Source organism: Triticum aestivum, chromosome 6A, assembly GCF_018294505.1.
Source record: "Triticum aestivum cultivar Chinese Spring chromosome 6A, IWGSC CS RefSeq v2.1, whole genome shotgun sequence".
NCBI lineage: Eukaryota > Viridiplantae > Streptophyta > Magnoliopsida > Poales > Poaceae > Triticum > Triticum aestivum.
In genome coordinates, this window is record NC_057809.1 from 468761566 (window position 1) to 468787336 (window position 25771).

Consider the following 25771-nt stretch of genomic DNA (forward strand, 5'->3'; position numbering starts at 1 on the left):
TGGGTTTATGATCAAGTCTATCTATGAATAATATTTGAATCTTCTCTGAATTCTTTTATGTATTATTGGTTATCTTTGCAAGTCTCTTCGAATTATCAGTTTGGTTTTGCCTACTAGATTGGTTGTTCTTGCCATGGGAGAAGTGCTTAGCTTTGGGTTCGATCTTGCGGTGTCCTTTCCCAGTGACACAAGGGGCAGCAAGGCACGTATTGTATTGTTTCCATCGAGGATAACAAGATGGGGTTTTTATCATATTGCATGAAACTATACCTCTACATCATGTCATCTTGCTTAAGGCGTTACTCTGTTTTTAACTTAATACTCTAGATGCATGCTGGATAGCGGTCGATGAGTGGAGTAATAGTAGTAGATGCAGGCAAGAGTCAGTCTACTTGTCTTGGACGTGATGCCTATATACATGATCATACCTAGATATTCTCATAACTATGCCCAATTCTGTCAATTGCTCAACAGTAATTTGTTCACCCATCATAGAATACTTATGCTCTTGAGAGAAGCCACTAGTGAAACCTATGGCCCCCGGGTCTCTTTCGTATCATATCAATCTCCATCACTTTATTATTGCTTTGCTTTTACTTTGCCTTTTACGTTTTACTTTGCTTCTCTATACCAAAAATACCAAAAATATTATTTATCATCTCTATTAGATCTCACTTTCGTAAGTGACCGTGAAGGGATTGACAACCCCTAAGCGCGTTGGTTGCATTGAGCTATTGTTTTTGTGTAGGTACGAGGGACTCGCGCATAGCCTCCTACTGGATTGATACCTTGTGATGACCCACAAGTATAGGGGATCTATCGTAGTCCTTTCGATAAGTAAGAGTGTCGAACGCAACGAGGAGCAGAAGGAAATGATAAACGGTTTTTAGCAAGGTATTCTCTGCAAGTACTGAAATAAGTGGTAACAGATAGTTTTGTGATAAGATAATTTGTAACGAGCAAGAAGTAACAAAAGTAAATAAAGTGCAGCAAGGTGGCCCAATCCTTTTTGTAGCAAAGGACAATCCTGGACAAACTCTTATATAAGGAAAAGCACTCCCGAGGACACATGGGAATATCATCAAGCTAGTTTTCATCACGTTCATATGATTCGTGTTCGGTACTTTGATAATTTTACATGTGGTTGGACCGGTGCTTGGGTGCTGTTCTTACTTGAACAAGCATCCCACTTATGATTAACCTCTATTGCAAGCATCCGCAACTACAACCAAAGTATTAAGGTAAACCTAACCATAGCATGAAACATATGGATCCAAATCAGCCCCTTACGAAGCAACGCATAAACTAGGGTTTAACCTTCTGTCACTCTAGCAACCCATCATCTACTTATTACTTCCCAATGCCTTCCTCTAGGCCCAAATAATGGTGAAGTGATATGTAGTCGACGTTCACATAACACCACTAGAGGCTAGACAACATACATCTCATCAAAATATCGAACGAATACCAAATTCACATGACTACTAATAGCATGACTTCTCCCTTGTCCTCAGGAACAAATGTAACTACTCACAAAGCATATTCATGTTCATAATCAGAGGAGTAATAATATGCATAAAGGATCCGAACATATGATCTTCCACCAATTAAACCAACTAGCATCAACTACAAGGAGTAATTAACACTACTAGCAACCTACTAGCACCAATCCCGTACTTGGAGACAAGAATTGGATACAAGAGATGAACTAGGGTTTTGAGATGAGATGGTGCTGATGAAGATGTTGATGGATATTGCCCTCTCCCGATGAGAGGAGCGTTGGTGATGACGATGGCGATGATTTCCCCCTCCGGGAGGGAAGTTTCCCCTGCAGAACAGCTCTGCTGGAGCTCTAGATTGGATCCGCCAAGGTTCCGCCTCATGGCGGCGGAGTTTCGTCCCGAAAGGTTGCTTCTTATTTTTTCTCGACGAAAGACTTCATATAGGAGAAGATGGTCATCGGAGATCCACCGGGGGGCCCACGAGGTAGGGGGGCGCGCCCTAGGGGGGCGCGCCCTAGGGGGGCGCCCCCACCCTCGTGAGCAGGGTGTGGGCCCCCTGGTCTTCATCTTTGACGAGGATTTTTCATTACTTATTATAAGGTATTCCGTGGAGTTTCAGGACTTTTGGAGTTGTGCAGAATAGGACTCCAATATTTGCTCCTTTTCCAGCCCAGAATTCGAGCTGATGGCATTCTCCCTCCTTATGTAAACCTTGTAAAATAAGAGAGAATAGCCATAAGTATTGTGACATAATGTGAAATAACAGCCCATAATGCAATAAATATCGATATAAAAGCATGATGCAAAATGGACGTATCAACTCCCCCAAGCTTAGACCTTGTTTGTCCTCAAGCGAAAGCCGATAACAATAAATATGTCCCCATGTTTAGAGGTAGAGGCGTCGATAAAAATAAAATACGGGCATGAAGGCATCATGATTATTCTCATAACAGCAACATACATTGATATTGTCATATGATTACTTATGTTCAAGTGATGATCTATTCACAATGCAAAAGTATGAATCAGAAACCTTATTGAGAACCAACAAACTATAACCTCGGTCATTGAAGCAATTGCAATTTATCATAACATCAGAAAGAGTCTATGTCAGAGCTAAAAAGCAAGTCCACATACTCTACTATCATCTAGTCCTTCATAATTGCTAACACTCGCGCAATACTTGTGGTTACGGAGTTTTAATCGGACACAGAGAAAGATAGGGGCTTATAGTTTCACCCCACAACCTTTTACCTCAAGGGTAATGTCAACAATAATAACTCATGTCCCCCTACATCCAATTAGATATATCTATCAGGATCTTTCCAACACACTGTGCTTGCCAAAGGATAAAATGTAAAAAAGGAAAGGTGAAGATAATAATAAAAGATAGGCCCTTCGCAGAGGGAAGCAGAGGTTGCCATGCACTTTTATGGTTGGATGTACAAAATCTTAATGCGAAAGAACGTCACTTTATATTGCCCCTTGTGATATGAACCTTTATTATGCAATCCGTCGCTTTTATTACTTCCACATCACAAGATCGTATAAAGCTTATTTCTCCCACACCAATCAATCATACATATTTAGAGAGCAATTTTTATTTCTTTGCACCGATGACAACTTACTTGAAGGATCTTATTCAATCCATATGTAGATATGGTGGACTCTTATGGCAAGACTGGTTTAAGGGTATTTGGAAGCACAAGTAGTATTTCTACTTGGTGCTGAGAATTTGGCTAGCATGAGGGGGAAAGGCAAGCTCAACATCTTGGATTATCCATGACAACATACTTTATCTCAGTTATAAGAAAACATAACCCATTACGTTGTCTTCCTTGTCCAACATCAACTCTTTAACATGTCATATTTTGATGAGTGCTCCCAATCATAAAAGATGTCAATGATAGTATATTTATATGTGAAACCTCTCTTTCCTTATTACTTCCTATTAATTGCAACGATGACCAAAGCTATGGCTGCCAACTCCCAACAACTTTTAATCATCACACTCTTTCTATGTGAAGTCATTACTATCAATAAGATCAATATGAACTTTTGTTTCTTCTTATTCTTTTTCTCTTTTTCTTTTATTAACCCAAGATCATAGCACGAAAATCAAGCCCTTGACTCAACACTAATCTTTATTATATGGCTCACGGACTCGATTACATAGAGAGATCATAAAGCAAAACTTAAAACTAGATCATGCCATAAACTTTATTCTACTAGATCAAAATATCACCAAAAGGATCGAACTGAGAAAAACGGTAAAGATAAAAGTGATGGTGATACGATACCGGGGCACTCCACCAAGCTTGGCAGTTGCCAAGTGGAGTGCCGATACCCATGTGATTATATCTCCTTGGTTGGTGAAGAGGGTGGAGCTGTTGATGACGGATAGTCACACATCGAGCGTAGGAGGTCTTCTAACTTGCAGATAATGCCCTTGAGTGCGATGATATGCTCCTTTAACAAAATATTTTCATGTGTGAGATACTTATTTTGTATACGAGCCAACTCAATCATCTTGAAAGCTTTGATTTCTGTAGGGGTAAGAAGATTATGATCCAGTTGAAGGGTGTCTTCTGTTGTTGGAACTTGGTCCTCCATGGCCTTCTTGATCCCTTCGTCCTTATTGATCTCCACAGCTTCTTCTCTCTTCAGCTCTATCTTCATTAGCCAAGCATCGTTGCCCTCATGGTTGGAGGAGGAGGGAGACGACATAGTGCCTGGCCTTGACAACCCTGACAGAAAATAGCTCGAAACAAAGACATGAGATTTTTGCGTGATACGGGAGTCAAAACCCCTAGGAGATTATATAGTGAATTTTTACCGACCAAAATACGTATCGTGCAAAGAAATGGAGTTCGGAAGGCACACGAGGTGCTCACGAGGTAGGGGGGCGCCCAAGGGGTAGGGCGTGCCCTCCACCCTCGTGGGGCCCTCGTGTCCTTCCCGGACTGCTACTTAATTTTCTATTTTTCTAAATATTCAAAAACGGAGAAATATTGCCTTAAAAATTGTTTTCGAGTCGCTTTACTTACAGTACCACATACCTATTCCTTTTCGGAGTCTGAAACGTTCTGGAAAGTGTCCCTTATGTATTCCTCCAGGGTTACGGTTTCAATAATATTGGTTTCAACATTTATGGGATTACCTAAGATATAATGTTTAATTCTCTGACCGTTTACCACCTTCGGATTTGTGCCTTCGAAGTTGTTGATTTTTATGGCACCGGAACGATAGACCTCCTCGATAACATAGGGGCCTTCCCATTTAGAGAGAAGTTTTCCTGCAAAAAATCTTAAACGAGAGTTGTATAGCAATACATAATCACCTACATTAAACTCACACTTTTGTATCCTTTTGTCATGCCATCTTTTAACCTTTTCTTTAAACAACTTGGCATTTTCATAAGCTTGGGTTCTCCATTCATCAAGTGAGCTAATATCAAATAACCTCTTTTCACCAGCAAGTTTGAAATCATAGTTGAGCTCTTTAATAGCCCAATATGCCTTATGTTCTAGTTCGAGAGGTAAGTGACATGCTTTTCCATATACCATTTTATACGGAGACATACCCATACGATTTTTATATGCAGTTCTATAGGCCCATAATGCATCATCAAGTTTCTTGGACCAATTCTTTCTAGACCTATTGACAGTCTTTTGCAAAATTAATTTGAGTTCTCTATTACTCAATTCTACTTGACCACTAGACTGTGGGCGATACGGAGATGCAATTCTATGATTGACGTCATATTTAGCAAGCATTTTACGGAAAGCACCATGAATAAAATGTGAACCACCATCAGTCATTAATATCTAGGGACTCCAAACCTCGGAAAAATAACTTCTTTAAGCATTTTAATAAAGTGTTATGATCAGCACTACTAGTTGGAATAGCTTCTACCCACTTAGTAACATAATTGACAGCAACTAGAATATGTGTATATCCATTAGAGGAAGGAAAAGGTCCCATATAATCAAAGCCCCAAACATCAAACGGTTCAATAACAAGTGAATAGTTCATAGGCATTTCTTGTCGTCTACTAATATTACCAATTCTTAGACATTCATCACAAGATAGGACAAACTTACGGGCATCCTTGAAGAGAGTAGGCCAATAAAAACCGGATTGCAATACCTTATGTGCAGTTCTATCTCCCGCGTGGTGTCCTCCATAAGTTTCAGAGTGGCACTTGCGTAGGATCTATTCCTGTTCATGCTCAGGTACACAACGTCTAATAACACCATCTACTCCTTATTTATAAATATGTGGGTCATCCCAAAAGTAATGTCTCAAATCATAGAAGAGAAGGAAATATGCCCTAGAGGCAATAATAAAGTTATTATTTATTTCCTTATATCATGATAAATGTTTATTATTCATGCTAGAATTGTATTAACCGGAAACATAATACATGTGTGAATACATAGACAAACTTAGTGTCACTAGTATGCCTCTACTTGACTAGCTCGTTAATCAAAGATGGTTATGTTTCCTAACCATGAACAAAGTGTTGTTATTTGATTAACGAGGTCACATCATTAGTTCAATGATCTGATTGACATGACCCATTCCATTAGCTTAGCACCCGATCGTTTAGTATGTTGCTATTGCTTTCTTCATGACTTATACATGTTCCTGTAACTATGAGATTATGCAACTCCCATTTACCGGAGGAACACTTTGGGTACTACCAAACGTCACAACGTAACTGGGTGATTATAAAGGAGTACTACAGGTGTCTCCAAAGGTACATGTTGGGTTGGCGTATTTCGAGATTAGGTTTTGTCACTCCGATTGTCGGAGAGGTATCTCTGGGCCCTCTCGGTAATGCACATCACATAAGCCCTGCAAGCATTGCAACTAATGAGTTAGTTGCGATATGATGTATTACAGAACGAGTAAAGAGACTTGCCGGTAACGAGATTGAACTAGGTATTGGATACCGACGATCGAATCTCGGGCAAGTAACATACCGATGACAAAGGGAACAACGTATGTTGTTATGCGGTCTGACCGGTAAAGATCTTTGTCGAATATGTAGGAGCCAATATGGGCATCCAGGTCCCGCTATTGGTTATTGACCGGAGACATGTCTCGGTCAATTTCTACATTGTTCTCGAACCCGTAGGGTCCGCACGCTTAAGGATACGATGATAGTTATATTATGAGTTTATGCATTTTGATGTACCGAAGGTTGTTTGGAGTCCCGGATGTGATCACGGACATGACGAGGAGTCTCGAAATGGCCGAGACGTAAAAATTGATATATTGGAAGCCTATGTTTGGATATCGGAAGTGTTCCGGGTGAAATCGGGATTTTACCGGAGTACCGGGAAGGTTACTGGAACCCCCCCGGGAGCTAAATGGGCCATGATGGGCCTTAGTGGAAAAGAGAAGAGGCAGCCCCACATGGGCTGCGCGCCCCCCTTCCCCTAGTCCTATTAGGACCAGGAGAGGTGGCCGGCCCCCTCTCTCTCTTTTCCCCCTCCGCGAATCCTATTCCAACTAGGATTGGGGGGGGGGAATCCTACTCCCAGAGGGAGTAGGAATCTCCTGGCGCGCCTCCTGTGGCCGGCCAGCCTCCCCCCCTCTAATCCTTTATATACTGAGGCAGAGGCACCCCAGAGACACACAAGTTGATCCACGTGATCTATTCCTTAGCCGTGTGCGGCGGCCCCAGCCACCATAGTCCTCGATAATACTGTAGCGGAGTTTAGGAGAAGCCCTGCTGCTGTAGTACATCAAGATCGTCACCATGCCATCGTGCTGACGGAACTCTTCCCCGACACTTTGCTGGATCGGAGTCCGGGGATCGTCATCGAGCTGAACGTGTGCTCGAACTCGGAGGTGTCGTAGTTTCGGTGCTTGATCGGTTGGATCGTGAAGACGTACGACTACTTCCTCTACGTTGTGTCAACGCTTCCGCAGTCGGTCTGCGTGGGTACGTAGACAACACTCTCCCCTCTTGTTGCTATGCATCACCATGATCTTGCGTGTGCGTAGAATTTTTTTTGAAATTACTACGAAACCCAACAGTGGCATCCGAGCCTAGGTTATTTATGTTGATGTTATATGCACGAGTAGAACACAAGTGAGTTGTGGGCGATATAAGTCATACTGCCTACCAGCATGTCATACTTTGGTTCGGCGGCATTGTTGGACGAGACGACCCGGACCAACATTACGTGTACGCTTACGTGAGACCGGTTCCCCCGACGTGCTTTGCACATAGGTGGCTTGCGGGCGACTGTCTCTCCAACTTTAGTTGAACCAAGTATGGCTACGCCCGGTCCTTGTGAAGGTTAAAACGGATTCTATTTGAAAAATCGTTGTGGTTTTGATGCGTAGGTGAGATTGGTTCTTGCTTAAGCCCATAGCAGCCACGTAAAACTTGCAACAACAAAGTAGAGGACGTCTAACTTGTTTTTGCAGGGCATGTTGTGATGTGATATGGTCAAGGCATGATGCTGAATTTTATTGTATGAGATGATCATGTTTTGTAACCGAGTTATCGGCAACTGGCAGGAGCCATATGGTTGTCGCTTTATTGTATGCAATGCAATCACGATGTAATGCTTTACTTTATTACTAAACGGTAGTGATAGTCGTGGAAGCATAAGATTGGCGAGATGACAATGATGCTACGATGGAGATCAAGGTGTCGCGTCGGTGACGATGGTGATCATGACGGTGCTTCGGAGATGGAGATCACAAGCACAAGATGATGATGGCCATATCATATCACTTATATTGATTGCATGTGATGTTTATCTTTTTATGCATCTTATCTTGCTTTGATTGACGGTAGCATTATAAGATGATCTCTCACTAAATTATCAAGAAGTGTTCTCCCTGAGTATGCAGCGTTGCCAAAGTTCGTCGTGCCCAGACACCACGTGATGATCGGGTGTGATAAGCTCTACGTCCATCTACAACGGGTGCAAGACAGTTTTGCACATGCAGAATACTCAGGTTAAACTTGACGAGCCTAGCATATGCAGATATGGCCTCGGAACATGGAGACCGAAAGGTCGAGCATGAATCGTATAGTAGATATGATCAACATAACGATGTTCACCATTGAAAACTACTCCATCTCACGTGATGATCGGTTATGGTTTAGTTGATTTGGATCATGTGATCACTTAGAGGATTAGAGGGATGTCTATCTAAGTGGGAGTTCTTAAGTAATTTGATTAATTGAACTTAAACTTATCATGAACTTAGTACCTGATAGTATCTTGCTTGTTTATGTTGATTGTAGATAGATGGCTCGTGTTGTTGTTCCGTTGAATTCTAATGTGTTCCTTGAGAAAGCAAAGTTGAAAGATGATGGTAGCAATTATACGGACTGGGTCCATAACTTGAGGATTATCCTCATTGCTGCTTAGAAGAATTACGTCCTGGAAGCACCGCTAGGTGCCAGGCCTGCTGCTGGAGCAACACCAGATGTTATGAACGTCTGGCAGAGCAAAGCTGATGACTACTCGATAGTTTAGTGTGCCATGCTTTACGGCTTAGAATCGGGACTTCAACGACGTTTTGAACGTCATGGAGCATATGAGATGTTCCAGGAGTTGAAGTTAATATTTCAAGCAAACGCCCGGATTGAGAGATATGAAGTCTCCAATAAGTTCTATAACTGCAAGATGGAGGAGAACAGTTCTGTCAATGAGCATATACTCAAAATGTCTGGGTATAATAATCACTTGATTCAATTAGGAGTTAATCTTCCGGATGATTGCGTCATTGACAGAATTCTCCAATCACTACCACCAAGCTACAAGAGCTTCGTGATGAACTATAATATGCAAGGGATGAACAAGACTATTCCCGAGCTCTTCGCAATGCTGAAAGCTGCGGAGGTAGAAATCAAGAAGGAGCATCAAGTGTTGATGGTTAACAAGACCACTAGTTTCAAGAAAAAGGGCAAAGGGAAGAAGAAGGAGAACTTCAAGAAGAACAGCAAGCTAGTTGCTGCTCAGGAGAAGAAACCCAAGTCTGGACCTAATCCTGAAACTGAGTGCTTCTACTGCAAGCAGACTGGTCACTCGAAGCGGAACTGCCCCAAGTATTTGGCGGATAAGAAGGATGGCAAGGTGAACAAAGGTATATGTGATATACATGTTATTGATGTGTACCTTACTAGAGCTCGCAGTAGCACCTGGGTATTTGATACTGGTTCTGTTGCTAATATTTGCAACTCGAAATAGGGACTACGGAATAAGCGGGCACTGACAAAGGACGAGGTGACGATGCGCGTGGGAAATGGTTCCAAAGTCGATGTGATCGCGGTCGGCACGCTACCTCTACATCTACCTTCGGGATTAATATTAGACCTAAATAATTGTTATTTGGTGCCAGCGTTGAGCATGAACATTATATCTGGATCTTGTTTGATGCGAGACGGTTATTCATTTATATTAGAGAATAATGGTTGTTCTATTTATATGAGTAATATCTTTTATGGTCATGCACCTTTGAAGAGTGGTCTATTTTTGATGAATCTCGATAGTAGTGATACACATATTCATAATGTTGAAGCCAAAAGATGCAGAGTTGATAATGAAAGTGTAACTTATTTGTGGCACTGTCGTTTAGGTCATATCGGTGTAAAGAGCATGAAGAAACTCCATACTGATGGACTTTTGGAACCACTTGATTATGAATCACTTGGTACTTGCGAACCGTGCCTCATGGGCAAGATGACTAAAACACCGTTCTCCGGTACTATGGAGAGAGCAACAGATTTGTTGGAAATCATACATACCGATGTATGTGGTCCGATGAATATTGAGGCTCGTGGCGGATATCGTTATTTTCTCACCTTCACAGATGACTTAAGCAGATATGGGTATATCTACTTAATGAAACATAAGTCTGAAACATTTGAAAAGTTCAAAGAATTTCAGAGTGAAGTTGAAAATCATCGTAACAAGAAAATAAAGTTTCTACGATCTGATCGTGGAGGAGAATATTTGAGTTACGAGTTTGGTGTACATTTGAAAAATTGTGGAATAGTTTCGCAACTCACGCCACCCGGAACACCACAGCGAAATGGTGTGTCCGAACGTCGTAATCGTACTTTACTAGATATGGTGCGATCTATGATGTCTCTTACTGATTTACCGCTATCATTTTGGGGTTATGCTTTAGAGACGGCCGCATTCACGTTAAATAGGGCACCATCAAAATCCGTTGAGACGACACCTTATGAACTATGGTTTGGCAAGAAACCAAAGTTGTCGTTTCTTAAAGTTTGGGGCTGTGATGCTTATGTGAAAAAGCTTCAACCTGATAAGCTCGAACCCAAATTGGAGAAATGTGTCTTCATAGGATACCCAAAGGAGACTGTTGGGTACACCTTCTATCACAGATCCGAAGGCAAGACATTCGTTGCTAAGAATGGATCCTTTCTAGAGAAGGAGTTTCTCTCGAAAGAAGTAAGTGGGAGGAAAGTAGAACTTGACGAGGTAACTGTACCTGCTCCCTTACTGGAAAGTAGTACATCACAGAAAACTGTTTCAGTGACACCTACACCAGTTAGTGAGGAAGCTAATGATAATGATCATGAAACTTCAGATCAAGATACTACTGAACCTCGTAGATCAACTAGAGTAAGATCCGCACCAGAGTGGTATGGTAATCCTGTTCTGGAAGTCATGCTACTAGATCATGATGAACCTATGAACTATGAAGAAGCGATGGTGACCCCAGATTCCGCAAAGTGGCTTGAAGCCATGAAATCTGAGATGGGATCCATGTATGAGAACAAAGTATGGACTTTGGTTGACTTGCCCGATGATCGGCAAGCAATTGAGAATAAATGGATCTTCAAGAAGAAGACCGACGCTGATGGTAATGTTACTGCCTACAAAGCTCGACTTGTCGCGAAAGGTTTTCGACAAGTTCAAGGGGTTGACTACGATGAGACTTTCTCACCTGTAGCGATGCTTAAGTCTGTCCGAATCATGTTAGCGATTGCCGCATTTTATGATTATGAAATTTGGCAGATGGATGTCAAAACTGCATTCCTGAATGGATTTCTGGAAGAAGAGTTGTATATGATGCAACCGGAAGGTTTTGTCGATCCAAAGGGAGCTAACAAAGTGTGCAAGCTCAAGCGATCCATTTATGGACTGGTGCAAGCCTCTCGGAGTTGGAATAAATGCTTTGATGGTGTGATCAAAGCATTTGGTTTTATACAGACTTTCGAAGAAGCCTGTATTTACAAGAAAGTGAGTGGGAGCTCTGTAGCATTTCTGATATTATATGTGGATGACATATTACTAATTGGAAATGATATAGAATTTCTGGATAGCATAAAGGGATACTTGAATAAGAGTTTTTCAATGAAAGACCTCGGTGAAGCTGCTTACATATTGGGCATTAAGATCTATAGAGATAGATCAAGACTTTTAATTGGACTTTCACAAAGCACATACCTTGACAAAGTTTTGAAGAAGTTCAAACTGGATCAAGCAAAGAAAGGGTTCTTGCCTGTGTTACAAGGTGTGAAGTTGAGTAAGACTCAATGCCCGACCACTGCAGAAGATAGAGATAAAATGAAAGATGTTCCCTATGCTTCAGCCATAGGCTCTATCATGTATGCAATGCTGTGTACCAGACCTGATGTGTGCCTTGCTATAAGTTTAGCAGGGAGGTACCAAAGTAATCCAGGAGTGGATCACTGGACAGCGGTCAAGAACATCCTGAAATATCTGAAAAGGACTAAGGATATGTTTCTCGTATATGGAGGTGACAAAGAGCTCGTCGTAAATGGTTACATTGATGCAAGCTTTGACACTGATCCGGACGATTCTAAATCACAAACCGGATACATGTTTACATTAAATGGTGGAGCTGTCAGTTGGTGCAGTTCTAAACAAAGCGTCGTAGCGGGATCTACATGTGAAGCGGAGTACATAGCTGCTTCGGAAGCAGCGAACGAAGGAGTCTGGATGAAGGAGTTCATATCCGATCTAGGTGTCATACCTAGTGCATCGGGTCCAATGAAAATCTTTTGTGACAATACTGGTGCAATTGCCTTGGCAAAGGAATCCAGATTTCACAAGAGAACCAAGCACATCAAGAGATGCTTCAATTCCATCCGGGATCTAGTCCAGGTGGGAGACATAGAGATTTGCAAGATACATACGGATCTGAATGTTGCAGACCCGTTGACTAAGCCTCTTCCACGAGCAAAACATGATCAGCACCAAGGCTCCATGGGTGTTAGAATCATTACAGTGTAATCTAGATTATTGACTCTAGTGCAAGTGGGAGACTGAAGGAAATATGCCCTAGAGGCAATAATAAAGTTATTATTTATTTCCTTATATCATGATAAATGTTTATTATTCATGCTAGAATTGTATTAACCGGAAACATAATACATGTGTGAATACATAGACAAACTTAGTGTCACTAGTATGCCTCTACTTGACTAGCTCGTTAATCAGAGATGGTTATGTTTCCTAACCATGAACAAAGTGTTGTTATTTGTTTAGCGAGGTCACATCATTAGTTGAATGATCTGATTGACATGACCCATTCCATTAGCTTAGCACCCGATCGTTTAGTATGTTGCTATTGCTTTCTTCATGACTTATACATGTTCCTGTAACTATGAGATTATGCAACTCCCGTTTACCGGAGGAACACTTTGGGTAATACCAAACGTCACAACGTAACTGGGTGATTATAAAGGAGTACTACAGGTGTCTCCAAAGGTACATGTTGGGTTGGCGTATTTCGAGATTAGGTTTTGTCACTCCGATTGTCGGAGAGGTATCTCTGGGCCCTCTCAGTAATGCACATCACATAAGCCTTGCAAGCACTGCAACTAATGAGTTAGTTGCGAGATGATGTATTACGGAACGAGTAAAGAGACTTGCCGGTAACGAGATTGAACTAGGTATTGGATACCGACGATCGAATCTCGGGCAAGTAACATACCGATGACAAAGGGAACAACGTAGGTTGTTATGCGGTCTGACCAATAAAGATCTTCGTAGAATATGTAAGAGCCAATATGGGCATCCAAGTCCCGCTATTAGTTATTGACTGGAGACATGTCTCGGTCATGTCTACATTGTTCTCGAACCCGTAGGGTCCGCACGCTTAAGGTTACGATGACAGTTATATTATGAGTTTATGCATTTTGATGTACCGAAGGTTGTTCAGAGTCCCGGATGTGATCACGGACATGACGAGGAGTCTCGAAATGGTCGAGACGTAAAAAATGATATATTGGAAGCCTATGTTTGGATATCGGAAGTGTTCCGTGTGAAATCGGGATTTTACCGAAGTACCGGGAAGGTTACCGGACCCCCCCCCCCCCGGAGCTAAATGGGCCATGATGGGCCTTAGTGGAAAAGAGAAGAGGCAGCCCCACATGGGCTGCGCCCCCCCTTCCCCTAGTCCTATTAGGACTAGGAGAGGTGGCCGGCCCCCTCTCTCTCTTTTCCCCCTCTGCGAATCCTATTCCAACTAGGATTGGGGGGGGGGGAATCCTACTCCCAGAGGGAGTAGGACTCTCCTGGCGCGCCACCTGTGGCCGGCCAGCCTCCCCCCTCTAATCCTTTATATACTGAGGCAGAGGCACCCAGAGACACACAGTTGATCCACGTGATCTATTCCTTAGCCGTGTGCGGCGGCCCCAACCACCATAGTCCTCGATAATACTGTAGCGGAGTTTAGGCGAAGCCCTGCTGCTGTAGTACATCAAGATCGTCACCACGCCGTCGTGCTGACGGAACTCTTCCCTGACACTTTGCTGGATCGGAGTCCGAGGATTGTCATCGAGCTGAACGTGTGCTCGAACTCGGAGGTGCCGTAGTTTCGGTGCTTGATCGGTTGGATCGTGAAGACGTACGACTACTTCCTCTATGTTGTGTCAACGCTTCCGTAGTTGGTCTGCGTGGGTACGTAGACAACACTCTCCCCTCTCGTTGCTATGCATCACCATGATCTTGCGTGTGCGTAGGAATTTTTTTGAAATTACTACGAAACCCAACAAGAAGAACCCTTTCTTTTGTTGGTATGTGAAGCTAGGTGGTATAAATTTAGCAACTGTGTAATTAGCATAATCAGCATACCAAGGGGTACTACAAAAAGTACTTATGACATTTATTTGTTCATCAGGAAAGCTATCATCAATAGGTAGTGGGTCATCAAGAACATTCTCTAACCTAGATAAGTTGTCTGCAACGGGGTTCTCAGCTCCTTTTCTATCAACAATATGCAAATCAAATTCTTGTAGCAAGAGAACCCATCTAATAAGTCTAGGTTTAGCATCTTTCTTCTCCATAAGATATTCAATAGCAACATGATCAGTGTGGATAGTTACTTTAGAATCAACAATATAAGGTCTGAACTTATCACAAGCAAATACAACTGCCAAAAGTTCTTTTTCAGTAGTAGCATAATTTCTTTGAGCATTGTCTAGAGTCTTACTAGCATAATGGATAACATTTAATTTCTTATCAACTCTTTGCCCTAGAACAGCACCTACAGCATAATCGCTAGCATCACACGTAATTTCAAAGGGTAAATTCCAATTAGGTGGCTGAACAATAGGTGTAGAGACTAATGCTTTCTTAAGTATTTCAAATGCTTCTAAACAATCATCATCAAAGACAAATGGTATATCTTTTTGTAATAAATTAGTCAGAGGCCGAGAAATTTTTGAGAAGTCCTTAATGAACCTCCTATAAAATCCGGCGTGACCAAGGAAACTTCTTATACCTTTGATGTCCTTGGGACATGGCATCTTTTTAATAGCATCAACCTTGGCTTTATCAACTTCAATGCCTATTTCAGAAACTTTATGCCCCAAGACAATACTTTAATTAACCATAAAGTGTCACTTTTCCCAATTCAAGACAAGATTAGTTTCTTCACATCTCTGCAAAACTCGACCAAGATTGCTCAAGCAATCATCAAAAGAAGATCCATAGACGGAAAAGTCGTCCATGAAAACCTCACAAATATTTTCACAAAAGTCAGAGAATATAGCCATCATGCATCTTTGAAAGGTAGCAGGTGCATTACATAAACCAAAAGGCATACGTCTATAAGCAAAAGTACCAAAAGGGCATGTAAAAGTAGTCTTTGATTGATCTTTAGCCGACACAGGTATTTGAGAGAAACCAGAATAACCATCTAGAAAGCAGTAATGTGTATGTTTGCATAATCTTTCTAGCATTTGATCAATAAAAGGTAAGGGATAATGATCTTTCTTAGTAGCCTTATTTAATTTGCGGAAATCAATTACCATCCTATAACCTGTAATAATTCTGTGTGGAATCAAATCATCTTTATCATTAGGAACAACAGTAATACCTCCCTTGTTAGGGACACAATGAACATGACTTGCCCACTGACTATCAGCAATGGGATAAATTATACCTTCCTCCAGAAACTTTAGTATTTCTTTTCTTACCACTTCTTTCATTTTAGGATTCAGACGTCGATGAGGATCACGAACTGGTTTGGCATCTGCTTCCAAATTTATTTTATGTTGACATAGAGTGGGACTAATGCCCTTAAGATCATCAAGAGTATATCCAATAGCAGCATGGTGCTTCTTCAGAGTTTTCAATAATCTTTCTTCTTCATGCTCTGAAAGGTTAGCACTAATAATAACATGATATATCTTCTTTTCATCAAGATATGCATATTTGAGATTATCAGGCAACGGTTTAAGCTCAAACACGGGATCACCCTTAGGTGGAGGAGGATCCCCTAGGATTTCAATAGGCAAATTGTGTTTCAGCATAGGTTCCTGTTTAAAGAATACTTCATCTATTTCCCTTCTTTCATTCACAAACATATCATTCTCATGGTCTAGCAAATATTGTTCTAAAGGATCACTAGGAGGTACGGCAATAGAAGCAAGACCAATAATTTCATAATTACTAGACAATTATTCTTCACGGTGTTGTTTACTAAATTTAGAGAAATTTAGATTCATGAGTCATATCATCCAAGCCAATAGTAACAACATTCTTTTTTGCAGTCTATCCTAGCATTAACTGTATTCAAGAAGGGTCTACCAAATATAATGGGACAAAAGCTATCTTGTGGGGAACTAAGAACGAGAAAATCAGCAGGATATATAGTTTCCCCGCACAAGACTTCAACATCTCTAACAATTCCCATTGTTGAAATAGTATCTCTATTAGCAAGTTTAATTATGACATAAATATCTTCTAACTCAGCAGGTGCAATTTCATGCTTGATTTCTTTATACAAGTCATAAGGTATAACACTAGCACTAGCACCCATATCACATAAGCCATGATAACAATGATCTCCTATTTTAACAGAAATAACGGGCACACCTACCACAGGTGTATGTTTATCTTTAGCACAAGGTTTAGCAATTCTAGCAGTTTCACCACAGAACTGAATAACATGCCCATCAATATTATTAGACAAGAGCTCTTTAACAATAGCAATATTAGGTTCAACTTTAACTTGCTCAGGAGGTGTATATGTTTTAATATTGCTTTTACGAACCATAATTAAAGCTTTAGCATGATCCTTTATTCTAACAGGGAAAGGTGGTGTCTCAACATAAGAAGTAGGAACAATAGGATCATTATAAGTGATAGTCTTTTCTTCAACTTTAATAGGTGCAACTACTTTTACTTCTATGGGATGATGATTTTAAACCACTTCTTCTTAGGGAGATCAACATAAGTAGCAAAAGATTCACATAAAGAAGCTACTATCTTAGAATCAAGTCCATATTTAGTGCTAAACTTACGGAAAATATCGGTATCCATAAAAGATTTAACACAATCAAACTTAGGTGTCATACCCGACTCCTTACCATTGTCGAGGTCCCAATCTTCAGAGTTGCGTTTAATTCTATCTAATAAATCCCATTTGAATTCAGTAGTCTTCATCATAAAAGAGCCAGCACAAGAAGTATCAAGCATGGTGCAATTGTTATCAGAAAGCCGAACATAATTTTTTTGAAGAATTGTTTCTCTTGGGAGCTCATGATTGGGGCATGAATGTAACATTGATTTAAGCCTCCCCCAAGCTTGAGCGATGCTTTCACCTTCGCGAGGCCAAAAATTATATTTATAATTGCGATCACGATGAACAAGATGCATAGGGTAATACTTTTGATGAAATTCCATTTTCAATCTTCTATAGTTCCATGATCTCGTATCATCACATAGCCTATACCATATCAATGTGTCTCCCTTCAAAGATAAAGGGAAGACCTTATTTTTAGCAACATCATCGGGTATACCTACAAGCTTAAATAATCCACAAACTTCATCCACATATATTAGGTGTTCATCAGGATGCTTTGTTCCATCTCCTGTAAAAGGATTAGCTAGCAGTTTTTCTATCATACCCGAAGGATACTCATAAGGAATTTCATTTTCATACTCATTTTCAATAGGTTCAGTAGGTTGAGGAGCAACTCTTTGCTCTACTGGACGGGGTGAAGATACCCCGAACAAGCCCCTCAGAGGATTACTTTCCATAGTAACAAGTGACAGTAAATTTCAGCACACTATATAAATTTTTCCTTACCAAATTCCACCTACCAAAGGCGCTTCACTCGCCAGCAACGGCGCCAGAAAAGAGTCTTGGTGACCCACAAGTATAGGGGATCTATCGTAGTCCTTTTGATAAGTAAGAGTGTCGAACCCAATGAGGAGCAGAAGGAAATGATAAACGGTTTTCAGCAAGGTATTCTCTGCAAGTACTGAAATAAGTGGTAACAGATAGTTTTGTGGTAAGGTAATTTGTAACGAGCAACAAGTAACAAAAGTAAATAAAGTGCAGCAAGTGGCCCAATCCTTTTTGTAGCAAAGGACAAGCCTGGACAAACTCTTATATAAGGAAAAGCGCTCCCGAGGACACATGGGAATATAATCAAGCTAGTTTTCATCACGTTCATATGATTCGCGTTCGGTACTTTGATAATTTTACATGTGGGTGGACCGGTGCTTGGGTGATGTTCTTACTTGAACAAGCATCCCACTTATGATTAACCTCTATTGCAAGCATCCGCAACTACAACAAAAGTATTAAGGTAAACCTAACCATGGCATGAAACATATGGATCCAAATCAGCCCCTTACGAAGCAACGCATAAACTAGGGTTTAACCTTCTGTCACTCTAGCAACCCATCATCTACTTATTACTTCCCAATGCCTTCCTCTAGGCCCAAATAATGGTGAAGTGTTATGGAGTCGACGTTCACATAACACCACTAGAGGCTAGACAACATACATCTCATCAAAATATCGAACGAATACCAAATTCACATGACTACTAATAGCAAGACTTCTCCCTTGTCCTCAGGAACAAACGTAAGTACTCAAAAAGCATATTCATGTTCATAATCAGAGGGGTAATAATATGCATAAAGGATCTGAACATATGATCTTCCACCAATTAAACCAACTAGCATCAACTACAAGGAGTAAGTAACACTAGTAGCAACCTACTAGCACCAATCCCGGACTTGGAGACAAGAATTGGATACAAGAGATGAACTAGGGTTTTGAGATGAGATGGTGCTGATGAAGATGTTGATGGATATTGCCCTCTCCTGATGAGAGGAGCGTTGGTGATGATGATGGCGATGATTTCCCCCTCCGGGAGGGAAGTTTCCCTGGCAGAACAGCTCTGCCGGAGCTCTAGACTGGATCCGCCAAGGTTCCGCCTCGTGGCGGTGGAGTTTCGTCCCGAAAGGTTGCTTCTTATTTTTTCTTGACGAAAGACTTCATATAGGAGAAGATGGTCATCGGAGAGCAACCAGAGGGCCCACGAGGTAGGGGGGGCGCCCCCCACCCTCGTGAGCAGGGTGTGGGCCCCCTGGTCTTCATCTTTGGTGAGGATTTTTCATTATTTATTATAAGGTATTCCGTGGAGTTTCGGGACTTTTGGAGTTGTGCAGAATAGGTCTCTAATATTTGCTCCTTTTCCAGCCCAGAATTCCAGCTGCCGGCATTCTCCCTCCTTATGTAAACCTTGTAAAATAACAGAGAATAGCCATAAGTATTGTGACATCATGTGAATAACATCCCATAATGCAATAAATATCGATATAAAAGCATGATGCAAAATGGACGTATCACCTTGGTTCTCAAAAACTGACGGAAATACTTACGCTACTTTGCTGCATCATCCTCTCCTCTTCGGGGAAATCCAATGCAGTTCTCAAGAGGTAGCATTATCCAAACAGTTGATGGAAAGAATTTAGCGCGATACTACAAAACACAGGAGCTAGCATAGAGTTTTTTAAGGGGCATATCTATGTTTCTTCTCAACGGTAGTGGCCGCCTAACTTACTTTACAAAATGGGACAAGGATAATGGAAGGATGGCCCTATGCCCTTTATTCATGGAATGATACTAATCAATACTCATCTACTTCATAAGTTTCTTCATGGTCTTTTAGACTATAACCCTGATTTTTTTGCCTTCCTAAATCCTAATCCTGTAGGGGCATTGTCGTCTGCTACATGGTCTAAATGAGCATAGGCCTTGTGATTACTAAGATCAACCGTAGAATCAAAAGCATATAAGATCACCAGTTCGTCGGTGTATTGGTAGAGGACCTACCAGTGGTGGTGGAATTGGACTGCCGTGGTGCCAGCGGTGGTTCCCCTTGTGCCTTCTCCATGCGAGAACGGCCGATAGCATGCTGCAGGTAAGCCGCGGAGGGGTGGGCCTGGAGGGGGCGGGCAGAACCTGGCAGTAGGCGGCATAGTGGAGCAGGAGGCCTCGAGGAATGGGGCAGGGCCGCAGCGGCGGAGGGGGTCTCGAGAGGGCTGCGGCGGAGGACAAGACGCCCGCGGAGTGCGGAGAGGGAGGAGATGGCCGCGATGCAGGTTACGTAGGCGGGGAGCGGGCGCGGCGCAAGACGGCATGAGATAGCGAGAGGACGGACGAGTAGGGATGGCTTCCGCAAATCCACCGCACACTGGCTTCCGGCTCCCCTTTGGAAATATTTCAGGATCTGACCCTTTTGCCTACCACCAGGGGGGTGGCGGTAGGTTTGCATGTCCTACTGCCATGGGCTCTGGCAGTAGGTCCCTTGACGGCAGCTGACGACCGTCAGCTCGTGCTGACGTGGAAAAGGGCCTACCGCCATGGGCTCTGGCGGTAGGGTACTGAAGCCTACCGCCAGTACCTCTGGCGGTAGGGTCCTGGGTAGTGGATAAGGGGCTGGTTTGTGGGCCCTAATGCCTATGACCTTCCAACTGACGCCTATGACCTTCCACCGGTATGCTAGAGAAGTAACATGTTACTCCAAAATGTGTGTCAACACTAACATCCATTTTATATGCACTCACCGCCTCCTCTATGCAAGTACTTCACCTGGATAGATCATGAAGTGCCAAAAGATGTCCAAAAGGACCAATATGAAGATTGTCTTAGGCTCCAGCAGCTGTTCGAAGAAAGGTTTCAAAGAGGCTTGGAGGAAGAGTGTCGTCAGAAAGAGAGGATGGAGCAGAAGCAACGCGAGGAGGAGAGGGCACGCCAAACGAAGCTTGCTCGTGAGGAGAGGACAAGAAAGCTTGCAAAGGCTCGCAAGGCACAAGAGGAGGATGAGGCACGTGACAAGAAGGGGAAATGGCCCCGTATGACTCAGTAAACCTTCGCTTCGGTGGACTCGTCATGTAACCGGATGAAGCCATGCCAAATTTATCATGAACTATGTAGTACTAAGGCATGAAGCCCTGTGCCGTGAACTTGTTGTGAATGAACTGGCCATTTGTATTGAATTTGGTGTGGAGATGTTTGCAAGGTGTCGTGAGAACTTTAGTTTGTCAGCAATTTGTGTGATTTGTCAGCAATCTATGTGATTATTTTTATTTATAAACCGTTGCGCTGAGATGATGGATAGAACAGAGGAGGGCCTTTGTTTTTAAACCTACCGCCACACACCCTAGAGGTAGGTTGCTGGACCCTACCGCTAGAGCCCATGGTGGTAGGGGGGCATAGTTTCTGTGACGAAAAAAAATCAACCCCTTGGCGGTAGGCTCAAACCCTACCGCCAGAGCCTGTGGCGGTAGGTTGCTGGATCCTACCGCCAGAGCACATGGCGGTAGGGCGGCAAAGTTTCTATGACGAGAAAAAACACCACTTTGGCGGTAGGGTAAGCCTACGGCCAGAGCCCCTACCTCCATGGGCTTTGGCGGTAGGATCCTCCAACCAACTGCCACAGGCTCTGGTGGTAGGGTAAAAAATAGAGGAAGTTCTCTGTTCTGCCCCTTCTGTAAAATATTAGAATGATATACCCACTTCTATCAAATAATAGGATGATTCGCAAGCACATACGTAACTCAACTCAACATAGTTCATTACATCCACGAATAACACATGTTCAAAATAATTAAAACATGACCTGGTTCGGATGACATTGGTTGAAACTAATAGCTCAAGCTCAACGACACATTTTCTAAAGAGATAACATATTTCTCATACTTATCAGACGTTCAATTTGATCGTCACGCGCTTGATTACGCTTCAGTTGAAAATCGGTGGATCCTACCCAATGACCCAACACACCATTCGTTTCACGGAACCAGGCCCAGGCAGCATGGTGGGCCGGATTCTCTAACACGCCTTGTTTGATTGCCCATCCTATGACCTGGCCGGGTTTCCTCAAGTCCATCTCATGGAATTCTTCTTTGCTTGCAGTGAACGCAATCTCAATTAGAAAAGCATGTCTGCAAGCATATTCCCAGTCTTGCAGCTCATCAAGCATCCTCTCTTTCTTGTTCACAAGCTTCCAGAAAGCTTTTTTCTCCTTAGCATTAGAAGGTTCCTCGATAACGTGATACTTCCTCAAATCCTTCATGGCCGCATTTGCCTCATCACAAATCTTCAACCATGCTTCACATTCCCTCTTCAAGCAATGGTGTCGCTCCGACATAACCTTCTCACACGCTATGTTCATAGTCATGGATCGAATGTCCATCCTACATGAATATACGGCTTTAAGATGACATAGACCAAAACACAAAATAAATTTAATGGAGTGCAACACTTGGTTACTTGATATGACATACAACACCAAGTTCTTAATGAGTTCAAATGTTAAGGGTACAAGTCATAGGAGTTCACCAAGCAAAGGGTACATGTCATTACAGTCCAAATGACAAAGATTACATAGCCTCATGCAACTCTATTTGGCGTACCATCCTGGGTTGCAACAAATAACATCATTTCTTTCTTTGACCCATGCACAACGAGAAGCCCGCTTCTCGTTCGACGAGAATGGTTGGAGAACTAACCAATCAATGACCTGGTCATGATTTCCCATTTCTAGCTCAGCATATTCTCCCCTTGTCGCACACAATGCCGCCTACACTCACCTTGTCGAGGACCGCAGCGAGGCTGCTGAGCGCCTCTGCCCGTGCCAATGGGTAGAGTCCGCTGGCCATAGAGACTAGTGCTCAGATCTCCAACTCAGGGTCAGCACTGAGCTGCTGGATGCATGCTGTATGGATTGAACTCCTTCTCAAAGTATATATATGCATTTAGATTTAGTTACACATGTTCATTCCAGCTAACTTTTATCGAGATTTCTTAGGACATTGTTATCAAACAGTTGATGGAAAGAATTTAGTGCAATACTACAAAACTCAGGAGCTAGCATAGAGTTTTGTAAGGGGCATATCTATGTTTCTTCTCAACGGTAGTGGCCGCCTAACTTACTTTACAAAATGGGACAAGGATAATGGAAGGATGGCCCTGTGCCCTTTATTCATGGATTGATACTAATCAATACTCATCTACTGCATAAGTTTCTTCATGGTATTTTAGACTATAATCCTAATTTTTTTGCCTTCCTAAATCCTAATCCTGTAGGGGCATTGCTGTCTACTACATGGTCTAAATGATAATAGGCCGTGTGATTACTGAGATCAACCGTAGAACCAAAAGCATATAAGATCACCAGTTCGTCGGTGTATTGGCAGAGGACCTACACGTGGTGGTGGAACTGGACTGCCACGGTGCCGGCGGTGGTGCCTCTTGTGCCTTTTCTCCATGCGAGAACGGCCGACAACGTGCTGCATGTAGGCCGCGGAGGGGTGGGCCGGGAGGGGGCGGGCTGAACTTGGCAGTAGGCGGACTAGAGGAGATGGAGGTCGCGAGGAATAGGGCAGGGCCGCGACAGCGAAGCGGATCTTGAGAGGGCAGCGGAGGGGTGGGCTTTGAGGCGGCGGGCAGAACCTGGCAGTAAGCGGCATAGAGGAGAAGGAGGCCGCGAGGAATGGGGCAGGACCGCCGCGGTGGAGGGGATCTCGAGAGGGCTGCGGAGGAGGACAAGACGCCCGCAGAGTGCGGAGAGGGAGGAGGTGGCCGCGATGCAGGATGCGCAGGCGGGGAGCGGGCGCAGCGCAAGACGGCAGGAGATAGCGGGAGGATGAATGAGTAGGGATGGCTTCTGCAGATCCATCGCGTGTTCCGCTTCCAGCTCCCCTTTGGAAATATTTCAGGATCTGACCCTTTTGCCTACCGCCAGGGGGTGGTGGTAGGTTTGCACGTCCTACCGCAATGGGATCTAGCGGTAGGTCCCTTGACGGCGACTAACAGTCGTTGGCTCGTGCTGACGTGGAAAAGGGCATACCGCCATGTGTTGGAAATATGCCCTAGAGGCAATAATAAATTGGTTATTATTATATTTTCTTGTTCATGATAATCGTTTATTATCCATGCTAGAATTGTATTGATAGGAAACTCAGATACATGTGTGGATACATAGACAACACCATGTCCCTAGTAAGCTCTAGTTGACTAGCTCATTGATCAATAGATGTTTACGGTTTCCTGACCATGGACATTGGATGTCGTTGATAACGGGATCACATCATTAGGAGAATGATGTGACGGACAAGACCCAATCCTAAGCCTAGCACAAGATTGTGTAGTTCATATGCTAAAGCTTTTATAATGTCAAGTATCATTTCCTTAGACCATGAGATTGTGCAACTCCCGGATACCGTAGGAGTGCTTTGGGTGTACCAAACGTCACAACGTAACTGGGTGGCTATAAAGGTACACTACGGGTATCTCCGAAAGTGTCTGTTGGGTTGGCACGAATTGAGACTGGGATTTGTCACTCCGTGTAACAGAGAGGTATCTCTGGGCCCACTCGGTAGGACATCATCATAATGTGCACAATGTGACCAAGGAGTTGATCACGGGATGATGTGTTACGGAACGAGTAAAGATACTTGCCGGTAACGAGATTGAACAAGGTATCGGGATACCGACGATCGAATCTCGGGCAAGTATCGTACCGATAGACAAAGGGAATTGTATACGGGATTGATTGAATCCTTGACATCATGGTTCATCCGATGAGATCATCATGGAGCATGTGGGAGCCAACATGGGTATCCAGATCCCGCTGTTGGTTATTGACCGGAGAGTTGTCTCGGCCATGTCTGCATGACTCCCGAACCCCGTAGGGTATACACACTTAAGGTTCGATGACGCTAGGGTTATAGGGAAAGTATGTACGCGGTTACCGAATGTTGTTCGGAGTCCTGGATGAGATCCCGGACATCACGAGGAGTTTCGGAATGGTCCGGAGGTAAAGATTGATATATAGGAAGTATGGTTTTGGCCACCGGAAGTGTTCCGGGCGTCACCGGTAGTGTACCGGGACCACCGGAGGGGTCCGGGGATCCACCAGGTGGGGCCACCAGCCCTGGAGGTCTACATGGGCCAATAGTGGGAAGGGACCAGCCGCTAGGTGGGCTGGGGCGCCTCCCACCAAGGCCCAAGGCGCCTCCAAGAGGGGAGGGGGCCAAACCCTAGGGCAGATGGGCCCTAAGGCCCACCCCAGGTGCGCCTCCCCCTCTCCCCCTTGTGGCCGCTACCCTAGATGGGATCTAGGGCTGCCGCACCCCTTGGGGTGGGAACCCTAGGTGGGGGCGCATCCCTTCCTCTCCCCCTATATATAGTGGAGGCAAAGGGGCAGCCCTACACACAAGGTTCTTCCCCTGTTGGCGCAGCCCTACCCCTCTCCCTCCTCGTCTCTCGTAGTTCTTGGCGAAGCCCTGCTGGAGTTCCGCACTCCTCCACCACCATCACCACGTCGTCGTGCTGCTGCTGGACGGAGTCTTCCCCAACCTATCCTTCTCCCCTTACTGGATCAAGGCGTAGGAGACGTCACCGGGCTGTACATGTGTTGAACGCGGAGGTGCCATGGTTCGGCGCTTAGATCGGAATCAACCGCGATCTGAATC

At 43.4% G+C, this 25771-nt stretch overlaps 1 pseudogene; it reads right to left on the reverse strand.

Annotated features, from left to right (window-relative positions):
- The window catches only part of LOC123129649 (protein SIEL-like), a 49126-nt pseudogene that overhangs the window by 9141 nt on the left and 14214 nt on the right, over positions 1–25771 (reverse strand).